Here is a 26,859-nt window from a genome sequence, read left to right on the forward strand (position 1 = left end):
CATATGAAGAAGTTTCGGTTGAGATTTTGGACCGGCAAGTGAAGAAGTTGAGAAATAAAGAAGTAGCTTCCATTAAGGTTCTATGGAGGAATTACTTAGTTGAGGTTGCTACATGGTAGTCCGAGGCCGATATGAAGTCCCGTTATCCTTATCTTTTTCCTTCTACTCCTAGTCAAACTTGAGGTAAGTAATTCCTCTTAAGTTTTATGTGTTTTAGGATTCATGTGTGTTGAGTGAGGTTTTCATGATTTCCTTATGTTGTGCATGTTCTTGTAAGAATTCATGTTAAAGCATAAATGGAGTTTTCATGATTTATATGTTCCTCATGTTGATTTTCACCTTGTATGATGATTGCATTTTTGACTTCATGAGATGAAATGATGAACATGCTTACTGATATGTTGATGAGATGACATATTGGCTCTATAATAATGTGTTGAGCTTACTCGAGTTGGAGAAGGTAGTTCCTCCCATGTTTATGTGAATTGATGAGTTCCATGCATATTGGATTAGTAGATGGAGTTCCTGCTTTCTAGTATTGCATTGGCCATGTTGTGAAGGGGAGTTGAAATTTCCTCCTTTGAAATTGAGCATGATGTGATTATTGCATTTTTAGTATTTTGCACATTTTTATGTTCTATGCATGATAGGCTGCTAGTCTACTATTTCTAACTTAGTTTGGTGTTTTGGTCATCATCCGGGGACAAATTTTCCCAAGGGGGAGATAATGTAACACCCCGGAAACCTAATGACCTAAGCTAGAGCCTAACATGTAGTCTAGTAGCCTAGTGAAGTTAAAACATAAGGTTAGAGTCCTAAAATAACTTACCTAATGTAGTACTAGGGTTTTAGTGCCAAATTGTCAAGGCACGACCCTCTAGGACTCCCCAAGGGTCCTTGAGGAGGACCCAAGGGAAGGTTTAAAAGCTGTCAAAAAATAGCATGGACCACGTTTGGGTACTCATGAGCCGTGGGTGGAACAACGCTTCGTGGTTAGGAGGTGTGGTTCAAGACTTAGTCTCCCCACGTTGGTCCCCTAATTTCCCCTGTCAGACCCAAAGCACGACTATATAGTATGTGGCATCACCCAACCTACGGACCATAGGTGGGTGTCGTGGGTTGAGACTTAGTCTCCCCAAGTTGTCCCTCCAAAACTCCCTCTCTGACCCAAACCACGCCCATGCAGGACGGGTCGTGGTCCCATCCACGATCCGTGGATCCCAACTTGCAAAAGCTAGTTTGGGGTTTAGCTATAAGAAGGGTAATTTTGGAAATTCCTTTTTAATTAATTAAGGGTAGGGGCGGTTATTATTAATTATTTCAAGTATATTACAGTAATTTTAACTATTGAACAACCCTTTTACCTCTCATAATTCACAAACTCAAAACATAACTACCTCTCCACTCTCAAAAGATTCTCTCTCTAGACTCCATTGAAGAACAAAGAAGAAGGTCAAGATTATGGTTCAAGCTCCAAAATTTTCACTCCAATTTCGTGGGAAACATCAATTAAGGTATGAGAACCTTGATTCATGGAACACTTTTCTCCATGGAGCCCTGCAACTCTTGATTTTGAAATTGGTAACTTGTTCAAACACTAGGGTTTTCATTCTAGCCATGGGTTCTTCCTAAAAATGATTTTATTATGTTAATTGCATTATATTATGGATGATTTGATGTTTATTGGTGATTTTTGTTGTAAAATTCCCCATGAACCCATGAACTATCCCATGACGCCAATTTCATGAATTGTGATGGGTGTATTGATGCATGATGACAACCATGAATTGTTCCTATCTTAATATAGTTATTGAATCTTATTTTATTCATACTTAAAGTAGTATTTCTAAGTGTGATTGTGAGACTTGGTTCATGACCCTTGAAGGGGGTAAATTGTGAAGGTTGGTTCATGATTGATGGAAGTTGTATGTGAACTTATAATTCACTTGAAAGGTAAATATTCTTATCACCATTTTGTAAATTGAGGTATTGTTGAAAGGTCAATTCTCCCCTTACCCTTTACACATATTCATGTAACACTTGTCTAGGATGGTGATAACATTGTTGTGTTGATTGAAAGGCCATTCCTCATGAAAACACTATGAATGTAATGTGAAAGTTCTACTCACATGTTAATGATGATTCTAAGGTTGAAAGTACATTCTCACCTTTAATGAATCTATGAGCTATTTTGATGAATTGTATTGAACGAAGGGTAGAGCACTGCTTCACACATGTAAATACAATTTAAGACTAATTATATATAATTTGGGAAATAATGCTTAGCACCGAGTGTATATGAAAATGAGGTAAAGGCCCTTCCGCCAATGCAAGAGGTTGGGTCATCTAAGTGAACTCATGAGATGGAAGCTCCTTCGCCAATACAAGAACCTTAGCTAGTGGATCCACCTTATAGCTATACATTTAGTTCTATCTTAGGCAAGTAGGACACCTTCTTTCGGTGTGGGGTTACACGACACTAGATTCCATGTAGCTCACATGGTCTATGTCGGCTATGGCTACTCTTCCCTATATGATAAGATAATGAATGAGACATGAACTAAAACTATGACTTCTTGGTGAGTTTACTTAGTGGAGTGGGGGTATGGGACTTCACTTCCACATTGCACAAGTAGACTTAGTAGGATGTTATGGGATGGTTCCTTTATGTTATGATGAGATAAGCATGTATGCATGTATGTTGAATGGATAGTTGTTATGAATGACTTTCCTTATATTCAAGTAATGTACATGACTATTTCTTTACTTATGACTATTGATTATGATGAGGTCTATAGATGATATGTATGACTAAGGTAGCTTCAATGGAGTACTTTGTATGGTTGGTATTATGGGATGCCAACCATACATTGCACAAGTGTTCTTGAGGGGTTTCTAAGGTAATGGCTTTACTATGTAATGAGTATAAATGTAATTATGGCTTGTGTTATACATTGAAAATGCATGTTGCTTTCTAAACTTGACAAATGCATACTTTTCAACTAAAATGTCCTTTTATCAAATTTCAAGGATTTTATGCATGTTTCCATACTTAGTACATATTTGTGCTAACCCTTTCTTCCTCTACATTTTTATAAGTGTAGGTTCAGGCTAGGTGACATACACTCTTCTTTCTTGAAGAAGACTTGGATTGCTTATCTCCAAGTAGCGGTGAGTCCTCAAGTTCGAGGACGGATTTCCATTTCTTAGTTCCTATTGTACTTCTCTTATATTGAGACTTTTATTGATGTGAAGGGCTAAGTCCCAAAACTTTGTATTCTTATGTTTTAGATGATGTATGAGACAGTCTTGATTCCTATGATTTCTATTATGAAAACTGAAGTTGGACTTCTATTGTAAAAGTTTAAAATTTTTAGCATTATTCTTATGACTTTATGTGAATTATTATGCTAAGGTCTTGTATGCGACCCCTTTGGGGTCAGTACGCTGTGTTACGTCTAGGGGGTACCACTTGGTAGTGACAAGGGTTGTATCTAATGCACTTTCTGAAACCTTATGGGTCACCAATCTCCTAAAAGAGCTGCGCTTTCCAGTACATCAGCTACCCACGATTTATTGTGACAATCTTGGAGCCATATTCTGAAGCAAGAATCTTGTTCTCCATAGCCGTGTGAAGCATCCTGCCATGGACTTTCACTTTGTTCGGCACTATGTTGACATAAAAAGGGTTCGTGTTGTTCATGTCCATGGGGCCGATCAAATAGCTGACACTCTAACCAAGGTACTTCCTAAATCTGCTTTTGAGTCTAATTTGTTGAAGTTAGGCTTGGTGACTTATCGCCTAACTTGAGGGGGCGTATTAGAGCATCTGACTTTAGGACATTAGTCAGTAGTTTAGTCATATTAGGATTGCATTACTAGTTCAACAGTTATTATGTATTTAGATTACTTTAGTTTAGTTCATTTTGGATTCTTATTATTTTCCCTATAATTCTATTTAATACCTTGCTACCTTCATTAATAAAAATACTCTTTTCAGCACACATTCAGTCTTTATAGTATGGGGAGGGACATCTGGAGGATGGCGCCATAGACTCATTTGCAGGATTTTGATGAATAAAAGAGGATGTATACCTAGTATGCCAGAAGGGACTGTTATACCCATGACTTTGCTGGTACGCTTGGTAGCATAGCTGAAGTAGTACGTGTTAGGAAATGTATGCAAGTGGCAGTTCAACTTGATCAACCCCTGGAGGGTAAGATCTGGAAGTATCCAATCCCCTAGAGCAAATGGACCAGCATTTCCTAAGAGGCAATCAATAAGACCCCATATTCCAATTTTTCTCCAGGATATGTTGAAGCGGTCAAACCCAAAGTTATAATAGTTCTTCAGTCATGGTATGTCGAACCAATAAAAAATTATTACTCCAATGCGGCAAAGTTGAAGCAAAGACACAGGCCTTAAGGACTTCCCATCTGCAAGATTGTAAATGAAATCAGTCAATTTAGTAAAGATTCATGCTTTCGGAAAATAATCATACAACTTTAAAATAAAGGTTGCAAACAGATGACAACAATGTTTTCATAGCCAAACAGAGTCTAAAACCTTCATATTATCGTTATCTAATATTGATATGATAATTACTAGTTAAATCCACTGAGCAAAACCTAAAGTGGTGTCTAATCATATTATCTAAGTCTCTAAGGTCCCTACTAAAACCAAAAAATGACACCAATAGCACAAGTGATGTAACTCATGAAGTGGACTGAATGTGAGGTTTGATACACAGGTTATCCTCAAGAGAGGGAGTTTCAAGTAACTGGGATCACTAATTGTGACACCCCTCAAAATGAAGTAGGATAAAGTAGAGCCTCACATGGGTTTTATGCATTAATAACTTGTTCAAATAATGAAGAATATCCTTTTTAGTCAGTTTTAGAGAGTTTGGAAGTCAAACGTCAAGGGACGACCAAGACGTTCGGAAACTAGTCTTTTACATGTTGGTGTGTTCTAGTATGTTGTTCATGTTTTTATGTGTTGTTTGGAGTCTAAAATCAGTGGAGGTGACCCTAGTGTCTTAATAAATGTATTTACGGTCAAAACGTTCGGGTACGACTCCCCGGGACCACCCTAAGGGGCCCCAAAGAGGACTCCAACCCTTGGCCAAATAAGTTGCCAAGGCAGCCTGCAAAATCTGCATGGAGTGAGCATGTCCGCGTCGTGGACTAGCTTCACCAAGGGAAAAATGTTTGGTCTGCGTTGCAGACATGTCGCGGACTCCTCTGCCTTGAAATTCAATTTCCAGATACTTGTGGGAACACCTCCGCGTCGTAGACTTTTTTCCTGACGAAATCTGCGAAAATAAAACTCAAGTTTGACTTGTTTAAAAAGGTCCATCTAAGTGAGGGGTAGTTTGGGTACTTTGGGAAATTATTATAAATGGTTATTCTACCTATTTTAGGGTGTTTTAAGTGGATAAAACCCCAAGACCTAGAATTAGACCTCATTATCTAAATTGAACTTTCCGTCTCAAATAATCTCTATCTAGAACTCCATGGAAGATATCTTTGAAGCTTCAAGCTAGGGAATGGGTTCCTACTGATTTCTCTTCTAATTCCTAGGAAATTAATTATAAAGGTATGGGGATTTTATCTTTTATTCTCCTTTCAATCAAAGAGCCAAATCAAAGAGATTTCAATGTTTTTCAAAAACACTAAAAACTCCAATTTCAATTCTAAGCTTGGGTTCTTGCATGAAAGTATTTCAAATGATATTTTATGTTAATATTGATGGTTTTAAGGTAAAAAACTCCATGAACCCTTGCATATCTTGAAACCCTAATTTTGGGTCTAAAGTGGGTTTATTGATTATGAGCTAATAATGTCATGTTAATGTGTAGATTGTTATGGGCTATTGATTTATGTATTATTCTATATTGAATTATGAGGAATTGATGGTCAATTGTGTTATATTGGATGTTGGCCTTGAATGGGTAATTGTTACCTAAGGCATATGATGATGATGATGAAGTTGTGAATAGATTATTGATTCTAGTATTTTTTATATATATATATATATATATAGTAGATGTTAGAATTGTGAGGTTTGATCCCTTTGAAAGTGGGGGGTGTTTAATTTATAAGCATGTTGTGATCATGGCCTTTTAGGCAAAGTTGGATGATTATTGTGTTGAGTAATGTTGATTATGTGAAGGTAATGTGATATGATGTGAATTGTGTATGGTCTAAGAGCATTAAAGGTGACCTAGTGAAGAATGAATGAAAAGAATAGGAGTTAATGCTAATGAATGAAAGTTGGGTCTATTGTAAGGATAATCTCATAAAGTACTCCTTTTAAATGAATGGGGTTCCTTGATGAAAGGTTTTCTCATCTTTGAATCCAAGAGCTTCCTTAATGAATGTTGGGCTAGGATGGGTGCTCCTTCATGAGTTGAGATGAGAGTTCTTAGTAGCAATCCTTATCCCTAAATGAATGAATGTTGGGCTAGGATGGGTGCTCCTTCGTGATTTGAGATGAGAGTACTTAGTAGCAATCCTTATCCCTAAATAAAATGAATGTCCTACTACGTGGGGGAGTAATGTCTAGCACCGAGAGGATATGAAGATGGGTGGATACTCCTTCGTTAGTTGAGATGTGAGTATTTAGTAGCAACCCTTAAGATGGGTGCCCCTTCGTTAGTTGAGATGTGGGTACTTAGAAGCAATCCTTCTATCCCTTAACTATGTGCCCACATAGGACTAGCAAGTGGTCTCTACCACGTAAAGGCTGAAAGAATGACCCTACCTTAGGCAAGTGGGGATCCCTCATCCGGTAAGGGTACTACCGAGATTCCATGTCAAGCTCCATGGTCTATGTCGGTTAAGGCTCTTCCCCCACATTAATGAATGAATGAACTAGGGTCTCTTAAGGGTGTACTACTTAGGATAGGTGGTGGAATGGGACATCATCTAGACATTGCACAAGTAGATATTTAAGGGAGATCTTGGTGTGTCTTAGTAATGATAATGAATAAATAAGTCTTTTTGGTCTAATTAATGAAAGTGTTGGTCTTTGAGCATGCTGATGTGAATGTAAGTGCTTATGTTGAATTGAATGTATGTGATGATTTAAGTTGAAAGAACGATTTATGTTGAGATGTGTATGGAGCTTGTCTTGTGTAGCCTTAAGGATCATTTGGGTGTGGTATGGAGAGGTAGTATGGGCTTCTTCACCATGTCTTACTTACGTGAGCCTTGGGATGACATTTGATGAATGTTCTAGTTTTATGAAGTGTCTTGTTGGCTTATATGTTATATGTCTTATGTGATTAATTGGTGAAGGTTGAGGTATGCATGGTAAGTGCACTTTGGGTGACCTTAAGGTGGTGCCTTAGTGTGGGTAATGGTATGGGACGTTGCCCATACATTGCACAAAGGTATTGCTTAGTACGTGTGTTGTACTAACCCCTTTCTTCTATTTTACTACAAGTGTAGGTTGTGGTAACTAGGAGGAGACTGTGCTTTGGAGTTGCTTGGATTGCTTCACTCTTCCAAGTCTTTGGTATGTCCTCAAGATTCGAGGACTATGTTTAGAAGTTTCTTAGTCATTGTAATAGACACTTAAGTTTCATTTCAATTTGTAAAGGGCCGTGTCCCTTAGTACATTTTAAGTTCTTTTCTAAGATTAACTAAAGAAACTTAGTGGTTCCGCTTGCGTATTGATGTTTTCAAATGTTGATGACTCTTGAAGTCTTATGGTTTTATTGAATAAAAGTTTTAAATTCTTAGTGATTTATATGATCTATGCGATGAATGAATGCTAAGCCTTGTATAAGACCTCCAAGAGGTCGAATACGCATGTAACGACTATGGGGTGCTCTCGGGTCGTTACACTAATCCTAGATAATGAGGAGATTAACAAAATGAAGGCTTGCATCCTGTGTTCAATGTAATAATAATATGTCGTCAAGACTTAAAGGTATATTCTTAAATGTGATGGCTTGAGGTAGAGTGTTGACCAGTCAAAAACTCCATGTCCAAAAGATGAGAGTTGGAGAGATGCAGATGTTAAGATGAATGTGTGGCATACCAGAAGAGATAAAATTAGGATTGAAAATATTCGAGCCAAGATGGGAGTGGCCCCCAAGGAGGATAAGATCATATCTATGGCAATTAGATGGTTCAAACATATGAATAGTAACTGTCTAAATCTCCTCGTAAGAAAGTGCGAGAAGATGGTTATAGTGGGCTTGAGGAGTGGAAGAGGTATATTGCTTTCCCATTCCTGTAGTATTAGTTACTTGTTCTTTATTTAGCCTTGATTATTGTACTATCTTATTGTTATTTATGCTTATTGCTATTGCTTCCTCTTACATCTTCGGATCATCCTTTGAGTCGAGGATTTATCGAAAATAGTCCTACCTTAGCCAAGGTAAGCGTAAGGTATATTCTACCTTCCCCAATTTCATTTGTGGAATTACACTTTGTTTGTTGTTATTGTTAACACAATTGATATATTGAACAACCAATGAGATATCAACTATATTTGAACTACAGAAAGTAAGACTGATCTAGGGCAGACAAGTGGACTACAAAATAATAACATCAGAAACCTAATTCATCTATCAAGGTAGGTTCTTGTAGTCCCATTGAATGCTCCAGACAATGTTGTGATGCTTAAGACCAGTTTTTGCAAGTATTCTCATAACCCTTAAATGCCTACAATCACAATAAGCTTAAAATTAACAACAAAACTCCTTCCAAATCTCAAAATCCATTAATTGATTATAAGCAGACTAACCTTATCAACTAGCATTTGTTGCAAAACTCGAACAATTTTTGCTCCTGCTGAATGCCCAACAAAATGAATAGGGTGATCTTTATCCCATTCTGGATAATGCCTTGCTTGCTTTAAAAGACAGTAGTAAAGGCTTAATTAACCATTCACATATGTTAGTGGTATAAATTATGGTAGAAGATGTCTATTGGTTCTTGTAACCCTCATGGTCATTAGTTTCTTGTAACTAATATGACCAATAGTGTCTTGTAACTTATGTAACATCTATCACATTTATCTACCCACATTACTACCCCTCATTCTACCCATTGATTATATGGAAGACTTCTTCACCTATAAATAGTGGTGTTTCTTCCTTTGTGAAGTATCCCAAGAAATATGAGATAGAGTGTTAGTCAAAAAAAGATGAGAATTATGAAATAATATTTTAGTGTGTAATAGTTAAAGAGAGAGTTTAGACAAAGAATAATATTCTAAGTTTTCAACTATATTCACTATATACAAAAAAGAATATTTATATGTCGAAGGAAGTTGTTCTTTTGTGGAGCTTTGGACTCTTCAACTAATCCGGAGTTGCTTGAGTTGTACACGTTGTTGGGTTGTTTTATTCTAGAGGGGACAAGTCAACAGTGATATTGATGGATCGGTGTAGATTATACCGCAGTGGGCTTGAATCTCCTTAAAGAAAGCGAGATATCCGCGCCTCAGCCTAAATATTTGTTTATTCATTTTTGTCATTTTATGTTCAATTGTAATATTTTGTATTTGTGGTATATTACACAAACAATTTTAAGGAGATTCATATTTTTGTTACGGTGTGAAAAAGTGTAGATATCATGATAGGGATCTCAACATAATTCCGCTCAATATCACTCTCTTCAAGAGATGGAAGAGAAGAGCTGTACGGTAAAGTATTTTTCTACTTTCTAAGAAGGGTATTACAAGTGCCTATATTTATTATGGAATAAATCACATGTTGTTATTTGGCTATAATGAGATGATTTTTGGCGCTAACATGGGAGTTATAAATAAATTATGAAAAACATGTTGAGTAGTCATTTATCATGAAATGTTTTGGGTGAGATAAGTTTCATTCTGGAAATGAATAAACACCATAAAACATGTGATAGAATTTTCTTGTCATATCACATAATGTTGAAAAATTGTGAAATACGATCTTATGGGTTGTATGAGTCTTGCAACTCCATTTGATTCAATTGTGAAAATAGTGTGACAAAGAAAGAAGTTTGATAGCCTAATAAAAATATGAGATATGTGATTAATTGCACTTTATATAATATTGTGTATAAAGTATAGCATATACAAGCAAATCAGGTAAATTTACTTGGTACAAAATTTGGTGGCTTGTTTTATGAGAAAAAGTATTATGTTATACTTAAAAGTTTTGTTGATGCAAATGAGAAAACTTGATGCTATTTTTTGGAATGACAAAGAAAATTACTTTTTTGCTAATTCTATTAGGGAGGTTGAAGTAAAAAAAATGAAGCTTCAACAAGTGAATTGATTTTATTATATCAAACACTTTATTTTGAGAAATTAATTTTTCTAATGGCACCAATATAATGGTAGAGTACAAGATCATTATTAAAACTGTAAATTCAGACTCATGAGGAGAAAATACAATATTGTGAGATCATATTTGTCGGGTTTTAAAAGGTGTGAATGGAAAATAAAGAGTTGCGACTTTTATAATGAGTTGTGACTTTTATGAAAAGTTGCGACTTATATGAAGAGTTGTGACTTTTATGAAAAGTTGCGACTTTTATGAAAGGCTGTGACTTTTATGAAAAGTTGTGACTGTTATGAAAAGTTGTGACTTTTATGAAAGGTTGTGACATTTCCGAAAGATTGTGACCTTCCCGGTAAGGTTGCTTCACGTATCAGGACACTACTTCGGTTCAAGTGCCAATGATTGCGTGTAGTGATATAACCCAACCAAGGATTGGGATCGTTCCCACAGGGAGTGGTTTCGAGAATTAATAGAAAAGTAAAATTAAGTTCTAATCAATCATAGCTATAAACATTATCGAGTAAAAAATAATAAATTAAGGGGTTGACACGAATGTCAATTATCAAGGAGGGTTTGTAGTCGATTAACAACTAAAACAATAAAAATTAAAAGATGTGAATATAGGGAGACGGGATTCTTGGGATGTGTTAGGAATATGGGACAAACTACACAATCGGGTAAATACTATTGATAATCAGTTGCTGAACATTTGTAACTAGGCTAGACTTTAGTGGGGTAAATTCTCTCTCGAGTAACTTACCCCGAATCAATTCGGTTTCTCTCAAACACCGAGTTGCTGCTTTTAAGCACAACCTCTGCCTTTGCCCATTCACTATCTCGAGTTGAATGTGTTGGAAAAGGCCTAGGATTTACTCTCTCGAGCTGAACCCATGATGACCCAATAATCACCGGCTATCAATTTAGTAGTCTTAGTTTTAAAACCTCTCTCTGGAGCAAGCCAAAAACACTAAGATGAAATCGTATTTGCAACTACAATCCATTAAGTTCAAACACAACTACTAAAATAAATCACATTTAAACAACAAATAGACTAACAATAAGCAATACCCAATAGGAAATTTAACTCATATTCACAAAATCACACCCCAAGAATTGGGGTTTTAGATAGACATAGAGAAAAGGAAGAAAATGATACCAAATCGAAGTAACATCAACTGGGTATGATTTATATTCACTTTAAACGAGTCTAGGCTGAAGAATCTTCAACACCCACTTCCAATTTCTTGGAATTGGAAGTCTTCAATCTTCAAAAGTTAAGAACAAGGTGTCTCTACTTGAAACTTAGAAAAATAAAATGTTGTATATGAAATTTCATACTAAAATAAAAATTCAAACTAGTATTTATAGTTGTCAAAAAATGTGCTGCGAAGGATCACTTGGTGCATTTAGTCGGGATCGCCGATGCACTTGGCGATCCGCCCTTTTGTCTGCTTCATCGCCTTTCAGCTCTTGCCTTCAGCATCTTCACGTTCTGAATCATTGGGCAATATAGTAATGCTTCACGAAACTGTTCGGCAACATGCCGACTGCTCCTTTTCATCGCCGACTTGATCTTCTCTTTCAGGGCTCAGCACACTGGAACTTTGGGCGAGGTTAAGGCCTTTCGGTGACTCGCCAAATGCACTAGGCGATCCTCAGGCCTTCTTTTCTTCGTCTTTTCAGCCGTTTTGTTCCTTTTTGCCAAGCAGTGTCCATACTTTGCCTCAAACTCGAAATACCTGAAACTTAAGGATTTACATCAGTTATTGAGACAAAATATGCATTTGAGGACACTAATTCTATTAAAATGAAGCCCTAAATGAGTTCAAATTGTGGACTCATGATAAGGCACAATAAGAACCTTTTCACACTACTCTTTGTTTTCTATAAATTGAGGGATTTCCTCTCATTTTAGGAAAATTGAATTTTTCTGGACTTCTTCTACTACTACTAAATCTAGTATTCTAAGTGTACTTTACTGTCATTGAATAGTTTGTTGACACTGTGGGTTTAGGTACTGATACACCGATTAGTAAGATCGTTCTATCCTGGGAGGATATATTGCATTAACCTCGGGTACTTTAGGGGACTAATTTCCTTAAGGGGACACTGCATTCAGTGGGCTCAATTTTCTTTCTTTGAGAAAAATATTTTTATATTGTTTCTAATTTATTTATGATTCTATTTTCTCTACTAGTTTTAATTTTCTAGTTTAAAAAACTCTCTAAACTTTGTTGTTTCTTACTAAGTTCTTCAAAGTTTTGTTATAAGTATCTTAGTATTACAAGATGAACAACAAGGTTAAGGAAATTATTATACTGTTGATATTTCTTGTATTCTACTGATTGAGAGAAACAGATCATGGAAGAAGAAGATTAATGCATTACTTCTCTTGAATTCGGTGCTTTGTTTAGCAAGGTTAAAGTGAGAATGTACTAGAAGAATTGGTGGTATTTCGGGTAAAAACTACACCAGGTAACCTTCTTATTATTTATCTAAGGAGGAAAATATTTCTAAAAGTTAACAATTTTGATATCTATCATGTATGTCTTTGGCAAAAGATCTGCAAACCATATGAATTTTGAATGAATTTTCCTTGGCAAAAAGTGTTACCTTGAAAATTCTTTAGTTTGCAGAATGAGAGATGCCCATTTTTGTTTGATAAAATAGTATGTCAAAATGTTATAGTTGAAAGGCTATTTGAAAAGAAAAGCATATCTATGTGATAATCTAAGAATATGTTTAATTATATTTGGAGACTAAAACAACTTTTGTAGTTTTGTACTCCATGTGAATTTTCATTGTTTCCTATTTTTGTAGACCAAAAACTTTTGTAGTTTTCTACTCTGGATAAATTAGACTATGCTATTGGTTTGAAAAATATGAAAACTTCACATAATAAGTCAATGTTATACTTTTGACTTTCTATAAACTTCACTGTTATATAGAAACAAATTGTCCAAAAAAATTGTCTTTATTTTAGTATTCTAAATACTAAGTGGTATGTCTATTTGTGATAGAGAAAAAATACAAGTGAGTTATAGTTTGTGATTTTGTGCCTCTATGGAATAAACTTTTACATTGTGTAAAGATTATCAAAGAGAATTGAAGCACTATAATTCTTTTGTAGAATAATATTTTTAAAAGACGTTTCATGTTGCCAATGACACTTTGATCGCATGAGAAAAAAATATGTGGAAAAACTATTTTCAAATAGTTGAAAAATATTTTTGAGATCATATTTAAAATGTGGGGGGTTCTATGCTTATGACAAAGATAAAATTAGACTTAGTGTCTAATTTAAATTTGGAGCACAAGATATTAAATTCCATGACACTTTTGTATTATGTTAGACCCACAAAATTCTTGGAGTATATTTGATATTGTGGTCGTTAAGTTTCTCTTTTACTAGTATATGATATAACTAGTATGAAACTACCAAATTATATGTATACTTGTTCAAAATGATTGAGTTCTTTTATGAAAAAGTGTCACTTAAAATATTGTGACTTTTCATGAAAGGTTATGTCTATTAAAAATAACTATTTGTATAGACATGAATATTGGTGAATAGTCATTCGTCATGTTTTGTAAAAGAAGCATTTGGACTATATTGCCTTTATTGGACCCGATGAAACTTTGTTCATGGGTAGTTCTATAACAATCAAATTGAAAGTTATGGAAAGGCCCTTCCAAAAAGGACATTTGACAAGGTGATGACTCTAAACAATGTTTGTATCACACAAAATTGTAAGAAATAGGAACAAAATATTTCTGAGAAAAAGCTACCTCGCGGAGAGCTTTGCAAACTCAATATTTTTTTTTGTTCCTACTTGCTTGAGTCAAATTGTTTGTGACATGAACACTTGGGGTATGTCAATTACAAAACCTTGTAAGGAAAACAGATCAACTTAGAAGTTTTATCTAACTTTGAGTGCAATAAATAAAAATGTTAAGTTTGTGTGGAATCTAAGTATGTTGAGCATTCTTATAAATCTGCTGAAAGGAATTCTAATCCCTTAGAATTGATTTACACTAACATTTGTGATATGAAGTCAACACCATCTCGTGGTGGGAAAAAGTATCTCATAACTTTCATTGACAATTGCATTAGAAACTACTATGTCTATTTGCTGAATGGTAAGGACGAAACAATAGAAAACAATTTTGTTTATTCAGGACACAATCTATTCAATATGAGAAATGAAAAGGAAGGAAATCTACTTATATTACTTCAAAGTGTGGGGTGTCTAGCCAAAGTCCATGTTCCTATTCCTAAAAGGACTAAAATAGGACCTATGGTTGAGGACTGTAAAATCAGACTTGAGTAGTCTAGTAAAGGGTCTAAAAGACCTTGGAAAGAAAAAAAAAGAATGTACTTAATAAAGAGATTCAGAGGCGTGGTAAATGTCAAAGGACATCTACTTCCTTCGAATATGATTTTGTAACATTTCTTGTGTCTTCTGTAGAGATATCCTTCTGGAAAGATGGTGTCAATAGTGAGATTGATGCAACCTTGAGCAACCATATTGGAAGTTAATTGATCTTCTTCCAGAAAATAAACCTTTGGGTTCAAAGTGAATCTTCAGAAGGAAAATGAAAGTCGATGGAACTGTTGACAAATATAAAGCAACACTTTTTGTCAAAGGCTATAGACAAAAACAAGGTCTTGATCTTGTTGATATATACTCGTCAGTAACTAGAATTACATCCATTCGGATGTTAATATTAATAGTTGCGGTATTTGACCTCCAAATTCATCAAATGAATGTGAAAACAACTTTCTTAAATGGAGAATCGAAGGAAGAAATTTACGTGGAACAACCCGAGGGTTTTGTGGTTCCTGATAAAGAAAAGAAAATGTGTGAACTTGTTAAGTCACTTTATGGACTAAAACAAGAACCCAAATAATGACATAAGAAATTTGACCAAACCATGTTGGCAAATGGATTTAAGAATGATGGAAGTGATAAATGTGTTTACATTAAAATCACACGATCATTGTTTGTTTGTATATTATCATCAGTAGAGACACTAATGACATAAATGTTACTTAACGTATGCTAGAAAGAAAGTTTGATATGAAAGATCTTGGAGTTGCTGATGCGATCTTAGGTATAAGAATCCTTAGAACTCCATAATGTTTAGCATTGTCACGGTCTTATTGCATCGAAAAGGTACTTGACTAGTTCAAATATTTGGATTTCAATATTGTCAAGACTCCAATAAATGTGAGCTTTGCATTTCAAATGAGTGAAGGCGAAAGTGACTCACAATTGGATTGTGTTAGAGTATTGGGAAGTATGATGTATATCAAGAACTGTACGTGATCAGATATAGTATGTGCTTTTAGTAAACTGAGTCGGTTCACGAGTAATCCCAATCAAACTCATTGGATGGCAATGAAAAGAGTTTTAGGGTATTTAAAACATACTCAAAACTATGTCTTGCATTATAACAATATCCAGCAATATTGAAAGGATATAGTGACGTGAATTGGATCATCGGGATCAAATGAAGTAAAATCCATGAGTGGATATGTATTTAATCTTGGAAATCTTCCAAAACACATGTATCCCTAGATCTACAATGATCTCTAAGCTAGGTGCTCTAGATAAGGCCGGTGAATAAGTTGAAAGACTCCAGAATTTCTTGATAGATAATCTTTTTTGGTCCAAACCTTTGGCATTAGTATGCATACACTTTGATAGTCAAGATGCAATAGGTAGGGCATAGAGCATAATGTCTCACAGAAAGTCTCATCATATAGAGATAGACATAATACCGTTAGAAAACAACTACTCTCTAGTGGAATTATCACAATTGACTATGTAAAGTCAAAGGATAATGTGTCGGATGCACTTAGAAAAAGGCCTAACTAGAGAGAAAGTTGAAAGATCATCTAAGGAAATTGGTTTACGGCTTAGGACAACTCATCATGGCGGTAACTCTATCTAGTAGATTGGAGATTCCAAGAGCTTGATTCAAGGAGAAAAACAAAATTGCGACTTACGGTTCGAAATTGTCAATCAACTCAATTCATTCTCATGATGAAAACAATTTTGAGGAACGAGGTTAAAACATTAAGGCTTGTTAATGAGTTAATAAAGCTTAAAGTTTTTAATGATTTGCTAAGTTTGGCAGAATTGACCAAATAGTGTATCTACGCGATGACATGGTTAGAAATCACCTATATGAGTGTGAAGTGTAAGCCGGTTCAAAGAGAATTATTGTCAAAAGCCAATTCTCTATACACTCATGAAACCAGGAGGTGTTCATGGCTGAAAGGAACACAACCATAAGAACCATTAACAGTAAAGGGTTAATTGTGTCACATATGGTTGTATAGATATACACCAAAGCTCGACGGTTCAAAGATATCGCATCTACCGATTGACCAAGTATATCCGACATATGTTCACTACGGAAAGTCCAAGGAAAGACATACTTATCCAGATGCAATTAATTATTTCTTGTAAAGTACACATACTTGTCCGTTTCTTTGTCATGGAGTCATTCCCCATTCATGCGGGGGATTGTTGGGTTTTAAAAGGTGTGAATGGAAAATGAAGAGTTGCAACTTTTATAAAGAGTTGTGACTTTTATGAAAAGTTGTGAATGTCACACCCTGAGCCTACACCCTGGGCGGGATTGGCACTTGAGAACCATTGCTGCCTCAAACGAACCCTTGGCCTTGCTTACTACTCACTGGAAGACTTAAACACAAGAAATAGTCTCATATAAGGAACTTTTGAAATTAACTTAAAATGTCTTAAAAGAAACATTCAAACTAGCCAAGATGGCATCTCAAGTCTAAAAACATAAGCCAATAACAATATAGTGACAAGAGAACTAACTAAGTGTCTATCTATGAAATCTCTTAAACGGAGACGGATGTCGGGACAAGAATCAAAAGACATCCTAATGAACTAAAATGCTGAAAAGCAATAAAAAGAGATTCTCCAGAAGCAAGGAGTCTCACCAACAAACTCTAGAGCTCAACTAGAATAAATGATGCGTTGGATGTTGATCTTAGTTACCTGTATCTGCATCATTAAAAGATGCAGGCCAAATGGCATATGTACATTGAATGTACGAGCATGCGAGGGTATACTAAAACAAGACATAAGCTTGAAAGGAACTGAAAGAACAAACCTGGTCTCAACTGAACTCATTTCAATATAAAGCAGTATAAAGAAAAGCTTTAAAAACATGGATAACAACTCTTTGTATTTAGAAATACCATAATAACTTTGTATGTATGCAAAGATACAATATGAACTCTGGAATGTATATAAAAAAAATACAATTTATTTATGTGTATATACGAATACAAAATACTATCGTAAGAGTTTCTCTAACTGACAACCATTACTTAAGAGGTATTGTGATGTTACAACGTTCTGTCTCATGCTGCCAGGGTCGTCCTATACCTTGCAGAGGGTATAGAAACTGACTACTAAGTGGATCTACTAGACTTTGCTAAAAATCACTAAGGAATCATCTAACAAGTATGACCATTTCTACCCACGGTGGCTACATAATATATGGGGGCTAGGAGTTGTCTGAACTCTCCTCCATATCGGTGCTCAATAATACTCCCAAAATATACTAGCTCATATGTTTAAAAACTTTACTCTTTGACTTGAGATAATTACTCAAAAACTAGGCTTGAGGATCTCTTGGAAATTAGTGTTTCCTCCCTTACTTAATTGTGAAAGCATTTATTCTTTATAGAAAACTAACTCAAAGGTTCTTTTGGAAATCTCAGTTTCCTTTATTGTTTAAATGTGAAAACATTTTACTCTTTGGGAATACATAGTCCCAATGTACTCTTTTGGAGAAATGAACTTCAATCTTTACTCTTTACTCAACTCAAAACTCAGGTCTTAAAACAAAGTTAAAACATTTGTAAAAGACTTTTGGAAGTTTTTAAGAACTTCTCTTAACTTTCCTTGAATTTGAATTTATGGATTCAAGGATTGTGATTTGTGATAGGAAAGATCTCACGATGTTTGGGAGTGTTTTTAGATAGTTAAACATGAGAAACGATCAAGAAATCACTATATGGAAGCTAGTCCACGATGCGGAGATGCATTTAAATAATCTGTCGCAAAATAAATTTTGAGGCAAAAGAGTCCGTGACCGCTCCGCGACGCGGACAAAAAATTTCCAATCCTGAGGAACAGGTCCGCTACGCGGACCTGGTTCTTAGATTTGCCTAACTTGTTTCTTCTTCGTTTTCTAACCCCAAATTTAATTCTTTTTCTCAATTCCTCTTTAGATTCAGAAACCCATTATATGTACACAAGAATCTAATCAAACACAACTCTAATATCGACACGATTCCATAGATAACTCAACAATCCCATCTAATCTCAAGACCAGAGCACCCCAAGGTGAGACACCTTGTGTCACGACCTGAGTCAAGACCCCAGATGCGACACGGCGTACAAGACTCTAAAAAACCTCATACAAGCCTCATAGAATTTCATTGCATTCGATATAGAAATAGTGTGGAATTAAAACTCATTTTAATCCAAAACCCTAGCTCCCACTTCTTCTTGATCAACATGAAGTTACCAATTCTAAATCAACAAGTAGCTTCTCATATCTTGCCCTTATGTCCATAAACCTCACATACCAATATACCAACAATACACTATAAAATAAGCATGGGTAATGACATACTTCAACAATCTAAAGTCATTTAAACAAGTTCTATTCATATACATGCATTATCAAGCAACCCACTTCATAAAGGCATAAACCAGGAATAGAGAGAAATCACGGGTTCATGGAGTATTTTTATCTTAATTCATCAATACAACAACAATATAACAATAATATGACAGTAGAAACCTTTTAAAACCATTGGGTGAAAGAACCCTTGAGATTGACTAAAACCCTAGATTTTCATGAACTTAAAATCTTTAAAAGTTTACTTTGAAATTGGCTCTAGGGTTAAAGATAACCCTAGATGAAGGATCACCATACCTTTGCTAAGGTTTCCCAATAAATTTGACGAAGAAAACCTTGAATCCAAAACCCTAGCTCCCACTTATTCTTCTTTTTTTGAGTTAGAGAGAAATATAGAGTAAGAGAACTTTGGGATTTGCTTTTGGAAAAATGAGAGAATGACTAATTTAAAAGACTTAAAACCATATATATTTATCATATAAACCATTTAAAATTAATAAAACATTAAAACAAAATTACCAAAAACCACCAACTTGAGGCAACCCGTCAGGGACCACGCCCAACTAAACGGGTCATGAGGGGCACCACGACTCGTGGTGGTTCCCGTGGTCCTTAAGGCAGTGTCCCTCTCATCCTTGCCAAGCCCTCCAAGGCCAAGGCAAGTCCACGGAAGCTCCCACGGGTTGTGGTAAAGCTCGTGGTCATGGGGCAACACCTAAGCAAAGTTACCTTGCCTCCTTTGAGCCTAAGTGAACTCCAAGTTCACTTTCACGGACTGTCTAGGGTACCACGGCTCGTGGTGGTGCCCGTGAACTTTAGGACAGTAGCTCCCTCAACTTGCAACATCTCCCACCAAGCTAGGGCAGCCCCACGAGCCTTCCGACGGCCCGTGGTCATGATCACGATTCCTGAAGTGGCTCGTGAACGGATGCCTTGGCTTGGCACCAAACTTGAGCATGCTTCTTTGCCACCACGGGTGGCACCACGGCTCATGGTGGCTACCATGGGTCGTGAAGACCCTCGTGGTCGAGGGAGGCAGTAGCTAGGACTAGTTTTAGGTAGCCTAGGTTCCCAAAGCATGGCCTACACCCAAAACCCTTAGCCATTGCCCTTAACTCATGACATTAACCCCACATTTAGGTTGTAGTTTAACCTATCATTTTTTGAGTCGTTACATTATCCCCCACTTACAAACATTCATCCTCGAATGATACTTTCAACACTTTTAATGGAAAAATGACTCAAGACTAGCAGCCCAACAATCAAGTCATATCAATATAATGCATATTCTATATGAGGAAACATCAACTCCACATCAATAAGCTTAATGCAATACAAGAAGGTAAGAACTACTCCTACAAACTCATTATACACAATAACATCAACATTTCTCATTTCTTTGGAGGAACTTCCTTCTCCAACTCACATCACGCTCATCATAACATCAATGGAAAAATTATGCAACCTTTCCCAAAACTACATTTAAGCATGCTCATCAATTCAACTCATGAAGTATTTAGGCAATTCATTATAGATGCACATCAACATGAGGAACACATAAATCAAAAATCTCATTTTCTCATGTAAACATAAACTCATCAAAACATGCATAACATAAGGAGACCATGGAAACTCATTTTTACATAAGACTCCAAAAACATGAAACAAGCTACTAGGAACTCTTGGTCTCAAGCTTGAATAGGAATAGAAGAAATTGACAAGAATATCAAAACTCACCACAACCTACTATTCATCATACCATCCCCCACTTAGGAGAAAACCCAACTAAGGCAACCATGAAAAACAACAAAGGAACCTTATCAAGATATTCATGACTATAAAGGACTATCACTTACCAGTGTTTTCTCTGGATTAGCTTCTTTGTCCTTGTTAGCTTGGAGAGCATAGAAACAACCATAATTTGGAGGGATAGGAACCGTACCATATTTAGAAGCTTGCTTGGCCTCCCTTCCTCTAGCTGAAAGAGTAGGATAATCTTTCACCTTGTGATCATTTTTCCCACAACGATAGCACCCATTAGTACCGGCTAGGCATTTCCCATAGTGCCTCTTGCCACAAATGGTGCAAGTAGGTTTAGAAAATTGAAATCAACCACCTTTCTCTTGGTTAACCTGAGGAGCACTTGAAGAATCTTTGTTTGGAGCCCTCTTCTTGAACCTAGGTTGACCTTGCTCATCGGATCTACCCCTCTTCACATCCATATTAATCCTCTTAAGTTTGGACTCCTCAATGGATTGAGCATACACTATGAGACTAGAAATATTCATGTCAATATGGAGCATTGCCGTATGGCACTCTTTCTTGACTAGGTCGGATACACCGGTCACAAACCTACTCATTTCGTCCTTAGGTTTTGACACCAAGGATGGAGCATACTTAGAAAATTGGGTAAACCTCAAGGAGTACTCTTGCACACTCGCATTACCTTCCCTAAGGTTGATAAACTGCTCAACCTTACACTCCCTCTTCTCATGCGGAAAGTACCTACCAAGGAAAGCTTCCTTAAACTCCTCCCATTCTATAGGATCCGCTCCCACCGGCATATTGGCCTTCCATTGAGTGAACCAAACTTGGGCAACATCTTTCAGTTGATAGGAGGCAAGCTCCGCCTTTTCTTTTGAAGTCACCCCCATAGCACTCACTACCTTATACACCTCATCCAAAAATTCTTGGGGATCCTCTCCCACCTTAGAACCTAGAAACACTGGAGGATTCATCCTCACAAAGTCTCTCAACTTAGAAGCCATAGTACCCTCATTAGCATTCACCCTAGGCCCCACATCTCTAGTCGCTTGAGCCACCATGGCTCGGGCAAAGATTAAGAAAGACGACCTTATCTCTTCATTGGTCATATCCGAATCTTCTACCGGAACTTGGATTGAGGACCTTGGGGAGGAACTCCTTCATTCACATTATTTTCTCCTAATCTCCTTGTGAGTCTCCCTCTTGTATTCATATCCTATTAACACAAGAGAAGGGTTTAGAAAAGAACACTTACAAAACTAAACTCTAAGGCACGACTTCAATAATATGAAAGAAGTATAACTTCTAACGTCCTATAGCCTTTCGCTCATAGATGTGTCGTGACTCATACCGAAGAACAAGAATCTACTAAACGTGTGAGACTTTCATCCTAAAAACCATTTCCAAAATCTTGTGCTCTGATACCATGTTTGTCACGACCTGAGTCTAGGCCCCCGATGCGACACGGCGTACAAGACTCCGAAAAGCCTCATAGCATTTCATTGCATTCAATATAGAAATAGTGCGGAATTAAAACCTATTCAAATCCAAAATAACAAACTTTATTAAAAGAGTAACTTGAAATACAACGAAACTCTAAATCTCACATGGCCAACTTAGACATAATCATAAAACATACTAGGGACACAACCCTTTCCAATTTAAAAACAACTACTAAAATGTCTATTACATGAAATAAGGAAACATAAGTCTTGTCCCTAAATTATTAGGACATACCAAGTCTTGGAGGAAAAGCAATCAAAAACTTCGAACTAGCTAGGAGGAATCACTTGCTGGAACCTACACTTGTAGTAAAAACATGAAGAATATGGGTTAGTACACATAAATGTACTAAGTATGATGACCATGCAAAACATGCTTTATAAAGGGGACATTTTGGTTGGAAACCATGCATTATGCCACTTTTTAGAAGCATCATGTACAATAACATAAAAGTCATCATATACAAGCATTAACATCATACAAGTCATAACTTCACACTTAAACAATATCACATGGAAACCATTACCTTTACCTTGGACCTTCACCTCAAGCAACCCTTATGCTATGCCTTGTGCAATGTATGGATAGCGTCCCATACCACCATCCACACTAGGGCACCACATTAAGGTCACCAAAAGTGAACTCATTATTCCTTTCTTTTCACCTTTGCACAATATCCATTCATAAGAGACATATCATTTCATAAGGCATGACAAAGGAAAAAAACTCATAATATAACCCAAGTATAACATGCATATCACATTAAGCATTTAAGAGCCAACATTCTTTAATAACCTCATTTAGAAGACATTCATGTCATAGTCATTAAGATTTAGAGAAACTCATTATGACCCTCTCAAAGCCTACTCGTGCAATGTATAGGTAGAATCCCATACTACTACCTACACTTTGTAGAACATTTCAAGAATTCACAATGAAATCTCACATGATGGGAAGTAAGCATTTAACCGACATAGACCATGAGAGCTTGTCATGGAATCCGGTGTTATAAATCCCCACACCGTAAAGAGGTGGTCTACTTGCCTAAGGAAGATCGGTTCATATAGCTTAGGTAGATCCACTAGCTAGACCTATGCGGGCACATAATTTATGAGATAAGGTAGATGATCATTGAAACTCATGCCTAACTTAGGGGGAGTTTCCATCTAACCAAATCCACTCGGTTCTTAGCCTACATTCCCATAGAATATTTCATTACCTTGATATTATCACATATGAGGGGTGCCATTGGCCTACCGACTCCAATTCATTCATTAACACATGAAAGGGTGCCTTAAGCCTATCGATTCAAGGTTTATTTAGGAAAGCTCATTAACTACTCTTGAAAGGGTGCCATAGACCTACGGGTTCAAGTCTCATCGTTAACCTTCATGGAAAGGTGGCATAAGCCTACAGATTCCAAGGTTCATTACCATCATTAATGGAAGGGTGTCGTAAGCCTACCGATCCCCAAGGTTCATTATAAGCATGTGTTGAAGGGTGCCACTAGCCTATCGATCCAAGGATTCAACAATCAACAATATAATCATTTATACAAGAAAAGGATGCATAAGCCCTACCAATTCAAGGTATACTTTATATTGAAGAATCCTTCATATTCTATCATCAACATTCATAAGTGTCACATTGAGAAAAGGCCTTTCAATAATAACACATTCACATTCAAAACATGATAGCACTTCAATTTCTCATACTATGCCTTCAAGGCCATGCTCACAATGTACATAATATCTAAACACCTCCACCTTTCAAGTGGATCACCATCAAGTTAACAATGCTAAATCAACAAGTAGCTTCTCATATCTTTCCCTTAAGGCCATAAACCTCACATACCAATATACCAACAATACACCTAAAATAAGCATGGGTAATGACATACTTCAACAATCTAAAGACATTTAAACAAGTTCTATTCATATTGCGCATTATCAAGCTACCCACTTCATAAAGGCATAAACTAGGAATAGAGAGAGCTATAGAGAGAGAGAACTTTGGGATTTGATTTAGGAAAAATGAGAGAATGACTAGTTTAAAAGACTTAAAACCATATATATTTATCATATAAACCATTTAAAATCAACCCCACATAATAAAACATTAAAACAAAATTACCGAAAACCCCCAACTTGAGGCAGCCCGTCAGGGACCACGCCTAACTAAACTGGACGTGAGGGGCACCATGGCTTGTGGTGGTGCCTGTGGTCCTTGAGGCAGTGTCCCTCCCATCATTCCCAAGCCCTCCAAGGCCAAGGGAAGTTCATGAAAGCTCCCACGATCTGTGGTTCACACCACGAGTCGTGGTAAAGCTCGTGGTCATGGGGCAGAACCTAGGCAAAGTTGCCTTGCCTCCCTTGAGCCTAAGTGAAATCCAAGTTCACTTTCATGGACCGTCTTGGGAACCACGACTCGTGGTGGTGCCCATGAACTTTGGGACAGTAGTTCCCTCAACTTGCAACATTTCCCACCAAGCTAAGGCAACCCTACGAGCCATCCCACGGCCCGTGGTTATGACCATGAGTCGTGAAGTGGATCGTGAAGGGGTGCCTTGGCTTGGTACCAAACTTGAGCATGCTTCCTTGCCACCACGGGTGGCACCACTGCTCATGGTGGCCACCACTGGTCGTGAAGACCCTCGTGGTCTAGGGAGGCAGTAGCTAGGACTAGTTTTAGGTAGCCTAGGTTCCCAAACCATGGCCTACACCCAAAACCCTTAGCCCTTGCCCTTAACTCACGAAATTAACCCCACTTTTAGGCACTAGTTTAACCTATCATTTTCTGAGTAGTTACACCCTATCGAATGAAACCTTTCTCTAGGAGGTCTTTCAACTGCTCGTTTAACTCTTTCAACTCTTCTAGTGCCATTCTATATGGAGAAATAGATATAGGATAATTATCGGGAAGAATATCTATACCGAAGTCTATTTCTCTCTCAGGAGGGACTCCGGGAAGATCATTAGTAAGACTTCTAGAAACTCTTTTACTACTGAAACTGACTTAATATGAGGTATCTCAACTCGACATTCATTAACTCAGACTAAGTGACAGACACACCCCTTGGAAACTAACGTTCTTACCTTAAGGTACGAAATAAAATAACCCTTAGGCACTGCTAAACTACTTTTCCACTCTAAGACTTGCTCATTTGGAAACTGAACTTGACAACTCGAGTTCTACAATCAACTGAGGCATAACAGGCATGGAGCTAGTCTATACCAAGAATAACAACAAAATCTACTATGTCTAACTCAGCTAAATCAGCCATGGTGCTCTTGTGATTGATAAAAATGGTACAATCCTGATAGACTCTCTCTGCTAGAATAGACTCACCAACAAGTGTAGGAAAACTGAAGGGCTTACTAAGTTTCTCAATAGAATATCAAAATTTATCGCAACATAAGGAGTTACAAAGGATAAACTCGCCCCTGGGTCTAGCAAAGCATAAACATTAAATTTAAAGACTTGGATCATACCAGTGACAACATCTGGTGAATCTTCTTGCTCTTGGCGACTAGTGATAGCATAAAGACGGTTTCCTCCTCCGCATGCCCCTAAAGTACCTCCTTTTGATGCAACTCTGTCTGGTGGAGCAACTAAAGAAGACTTGGCTCTATTACTCCCATTACTATTACCCTGCTTATTCTTTGGACAATCTCGCATAAAATGACCATTTTGGCCACACTTGAAGCAACCAGTAGAGCCATCATGACACATCCCTCAGTGGTTCCTACCACACTTAGCACATGTAGAAGGCTTACTACCCTCTTATGCGATACTACCCTGAGAATAGGAAGGTTTAGCTCTGAAATTCTAACTATTGTACTCACTATTGTTCTAAGGAGCAGGTACACTAGCACATGATGGAGCATGTCCCTTTTGTTTCTATTGGAAGGTAGACCGGTTCGCATTATCATTTTGCTACTGGACTCATTCCCTGATGGCTTAGCCCTCTTATTCTTAAACTCTTCTTTATCCATCAACTTTTCGTCATCAACTTGTTGCACATGGATCATTAGCCTCTCTATGTCCATATCCCCTATCAGCATAGTTGTCTTGCCTTCCTTGCTTTATAGGCGAGATAACCCAGCAACGAATAAACTCATTTTGCTCCTCATGTCAACAACCATCTCAGGAAGATATGGGGAAAGTTCTGTGAACTTCAGACTGTACTCATGAACGCTCAAAGAATCCTGCTTAAGAGTGAGGGACTCTCGTACCTTTGCTTCTCTCAGTTCTCGGGGGAAGAAATGCCTCAAGAAGGCCTCATCAAAATAAGCCTAACTCACAGGTGGTGCTCCCTCAACTCGATTCTTCTTCGATTGATCAAACCAGATTCTAGCGACACCCTTCATTCGGTATGCAACTACTTCTAGCCTCTCAGTACCAGCACCATGCACAATCTCAAAAACCTTCTGAAGCTCTTCAACAAAAAAATTTCGATCCTCAGTAACACTTGAACCTGTGAAGCTTGGCGGATTAATCCTTAAGAGCTCATGGATCATTTAAGTATCAGCCCCTTCATGTCGATTCTATCTCTGTCCAACTTGATTGGTCATAACTTGACTTAGCATCTGGATAGCTTCAC

The 26,859-nt window shown here is 37.0% G+C and overlaps 1 pseudogene; it reads right to left on the reverse strand.

The window, feature by feature from the left end:
* Positions 1-3,562: 3,562 nt before the first annotated feature.
* LOC125817298 (uncharacterized) overlaps positions 3,563-26,859 on the reverse strand; it is a 28,195-nt pseudogene continuing 4,898 nt past the window's right edge.

The sequence above is a fragment of the Solanum verrucosum genome, unplaced genomic scaffold (genome assembly GCF_900185275.1).
Source record: "Solanum verrucosum unplaced genomic scaffold, falcon-dt-bn FXZP01000258.1, whole genome shotgun sequence".
In the NCBI taxonomy this organism is placed as follows: Eukaryota; Viridiplantae; Streptophyta; class Magnoliopsida; order Solanales; family Solanaceae; genus Solanum; species Solanum verrucosum.